The sequence below is a fragment of the Octodon degus genome, unplaced genomic scaffold (genome assembly GCF_000260255.1).
Source record: "Octodon degus isolate 3935 unplaced genomic scaffold, OctDeg1.0 scaffold00798, whole genome shotgun sequence".
Lineage (NCBI taxonomy): Eukaryota > Metazoa > Chordata > Mammalia > Rodentia > Octodontidae > Octodon > Octodon degus.
The window spans coordinates 6,470-10,536 of NW_004525374.1; the positions used below are offsets into that span (position 1 = coordinate 6,470).

The window sequence follows — 4,067 nt, forward strand, 5'->3', positions numbered from 1 at the left end:
TTTTCTTTGTGATCTTTGTAGTCGCTGAGGGTTATGTCCTGACTGTGATGGCATACGATCGGTACACTGCTGTCTGTAACCCATTGCTGTGTAATGTGATCATGTCACCTAGACTTTGCTTTCTGCTAGTGCTGGTTTCCTTCTTCCTGGGCATTTGCTGTCTGCTGTGGCCCATACAAATGCCATGATGAAACTGAACTTCTGCAAATCCCATATCATCAGCCATTATTTCTGTGATATTCTTCCCTTCCTCAATCTCTCCTGCTCCAACACACACCTCAATAAGCTTCTACCTTTTATCACTGCTGGGTTCAACACTCTGATGCCAACCCTCTCTGTTGCTGTCTCCTACTTCTCCATCTTCTGGAGCATATTTAGCATCCAGTCCTTAGAGGGATGGTCTAAAGCTTTTGGAACATGCAGTTCTCATCTCATGGCTGTGGGCATCTTCTTTGGGTCAATCATCTACATTTATTTCAAACCCCCTTCAAGTAACTCTCAGGATCAAGAGAAGATACCTTCTGTCTTTTACACCACAGTGCTTCCTGTGCTGAACCCTTTTATCTACAGTATGTGGAATCAGGATATGAAGAAAGCCCTGAAGAATATCTGGGTGGGAAGGTGAATCTTGCTTTTGAAAATTGGTAGATGGAAGAATATAATCTTTATAATATTGAGGTTTATTTTGGCCTCACTGAAGGTCTGAACCAGGCCATTCTATACACTAGGCAAATGCTCAATTAGTGACTGTAGTGGATTGACAACTGGTGGTCAACTTGTAACACCCAGCTGAGCTGAACCACATTGGTGCTGGGTACACGAGGCCACTTGAGGATTGTTGCCAACAATATAAAAAGTAGAAATGAATAATAAGAAAATGTGCTGCTCGAGAGCTATTGGTTCTCCTAGAGTATCTTGTCCTGCTAGGTCTGCTGATGAACTCAGTTGTTCTCATCAGACAAAAAGCTTGGGACATTCTCATCGAGAATGGCTGTGGTTCACTTTGGGAGACCTCTGGTCTTTACTTTCAGTACTGCTTCCTGGCTCCAGAGGGTAAGATGGTATACTGTTCAATGTTCTGGAGAATGTTTGACTGGCTTTTCTGACAGAGACTGCACTGTTCTCATAATCAGAGGAACTTGGGACCTCATTGTTGCTAAGGATGACTGGGGTGCCTTTAGGGGAACTCTGCATCTTAATTTGAGCATTGCTTCCTGGCTCCAGTGCAGACCCCTCAGGCTGCCAGCACAGATCCTTCATCCTGCTGGCACAGACTTTCTAGCCACCACCACTGACATTTGGGCCTTCCCAGGGCAGATATATGAAATAGGCCTCATGGCTGTGGGCCCTTGGCCTTCACTTGACTTGTGGGGGCATTGTGATGGGTTTTTGGCCTTTAGATGGACTTATGTAGGTCTTCCAGCCAGTTATTCATATTACCAGATACATACATGTAAAATTGGAAGAAAAAAGAGAGAAATGTATAAGAAACTAAGAACAGTACATACAATGAAAACAGATGATGAAACTAATTGAGGCATCACTGCTTCTTTCCATAGACTAGTAGAAATGCACAGTACAGTTGTCCAAACCATCCTGCTTATATACCTAGATAAATTCTTTTCCCCTCTCCCTCTCCTGTCCTTCTCAACTCAGTAACTCCTCTCGAATAAGTTCATTCCCTTTTCCCAGTATCTATTGTACCCTTTAGATTCCATTTTTCTCTTTCAGGTTCTCACACTGAGGAGACTACGATGTTTGCACATGTAAGTCTGATTTATTTCACTTAAGAGTAAGTTCTCTATCTATATCCATTTACTGACAACAGACTCAAATTTACCCTGTTTTCTAGCTGAATAATACTCCATTGTGTAAAAATATCACATCTGCTTTATCTGTTCTTCAGTTAATGAACATGTGGGTTGTTTCCATGATTTAGCTATGGGAAAATATGCTGCTATAAAAATGTGTGCACATATATTGCTGTGGTATGTGGTTTTCAGGTTTTTTTTTTTTTTTTTTGGAAAAAATACCCAGGAGGGGAATAGCTGTCTTGAATGGGATCTCCAAGCTTAGCTTTTTAAGGAATCTCCACACTGATTTCCATAGTGATTTTACAAGCCTGCAGTCCCACAAGCAGTGCAAAAGGTGTTCTTTTACTCCACAGCCTCTCTAGCATTTGTTACTGGATGATTTATTCATGTTAGCCATTTCTTCTGGGTTAAGATGCAATCTCAGTGTTGCTGTAATTTGCATTTCTTGAATGACCAATGATGTTGAACATTTTTTCATATATTTATTTGCTACTTGTATTTCTTTCACTGAGAAGTATATATTCATCTCAGATGCCCCTTTCTGGATTGGGTCTTTGAATTTTGGGGGGGTCTGATCTTTTTTTAATCCTTTATATTTTTTAGATAGAAAGCCTTTACTGGATGGACAGTCAGCTTTAGTTTTTTTCCTAGTTTGTGGGTTTTCTTTTCACTGTGTTGGAGACTTGCTTTGAAATGCAGAAACTTTTAAAAAGATTAGATCCCAATTGTTGATTCTTTTGAATTTTTAAAATGTATTTTGTGCAGTGTCTACAGGGTCTCCATACATCAATCAGGCTCATAGTGATCCTCCTGTTTTCAGCATCCCAAGCATTGGGATTACAAGCATGCTCTGTCACGTCCGGTCTCAATCACCATCACAGTGCACGATGGGGTCGAGGCTGGCATGGCATGCTGGGGATCGAACCCTTGTCCCTGAGTCTGCCTAAGCAGGCATTTTAGTCTGCTGAACTATCTTCCTAGCCCTAGTTGTTGATTCTTTGAAGTATTTTCTGTGCAGTTTATTTTTTGTTCATGAACTCTCTACCTACCCCATGTCATGAAGATTTCTACCTACATTTTCCTCCAGAAGATTTAGTGATTCTGTTTTAATATTTAAATATTCAATCCATTTAGCTATGAGAAACCAACAGAAACATCATATTAAATTGTCAAAAACTGAAAGCTTTCACTCTAAAATCAGGAACAAGACAAGGATGTCCACTGTCTTCACGCCTATTCAAAATAGTTCTGGAAACATTAGCCAGAGAAATTAGACAAGAGAGAAAAATAAAAGGAATATGGATTGGAAAAGAAGAAATAAAATTATTATTATTTTCAGATGACATGCTACTTTACAAAGAGGACCCCCAAAATTCCACTGAGTCTTATAGATTTAATCAGCTAATTCAGGAACATAGCAGTTTACAAAGCCAAGACCCTAATATCAGTAGTATTTTGTACACAAACAATGAACACACTGAGACAGAAATTAGGGAAACCACTCCTTTCACAATAACATTCAATAAAATGAAATACTTAGGAATAAATCTCACAAAGGATGTCAAAGATTTATACAGTGATTTGGACAGGATATCATGTCTGCATCTTTTACTATGAATAAGCACTATGAAGGCAACAAAATGCATTGTATTAATTATTGAAACTGTCCTAACAGTTTTGAAACTCATTGCTATTTGTTTCTCAATAAAATTAATGAAAAATATATAAATAAAAAACGATTTATACAGTGAAAACTATAGTACTCAGAAAAGAGATTGAAGAAGATTTGAGAAAATGGAACAATATTCCATGCTCCTGGATAGGAAGAACCAAAACTGTGAAAATGGCTACACTCCCAAAATTGCTATACAGATTCTATATGGATAATTTTAATAAATGATGCTAGCCAACTTAAATGCAGGTTTTGACAAAGAGTAAATTACATTTATCTCCCTATGCTGTGCAATAAAAACTCTAATACAAATAATGTCACAGTGGAGTTTCCTCCAATAATTCATTATTTTTAATATTTCTAATAATCAATATATAATTAAAATATTTTTAAACAATGAAATAATCAAACCTAAATATTATTTCACCCAATAACAATATTTTGTGATTTATAAAACTTTTCAACAAACCAATTATAATAATAAAGTCCTCAATCAGACATAGAACATTTTTTTTCTTTTTTGGTATATATTTAGTAGAGTCTACGGGGTCTCATTACACAGATCTGACTGGTAGTAATTC

At 37.6% G+C, this 4,067-nt stretch overlaps 1 pseudogene; it reads left to right on the top strand.

Moving 5' to 3' along the window:
- Window positions 1–625, top strand: part of LOC101560344 — a 2,787-nt pseudogene extending 2,162 nt beyond the window's left edge.
- The last annotated feature ends 3,442 nt before the right edge of the window (window positions 626–4,067 follow it).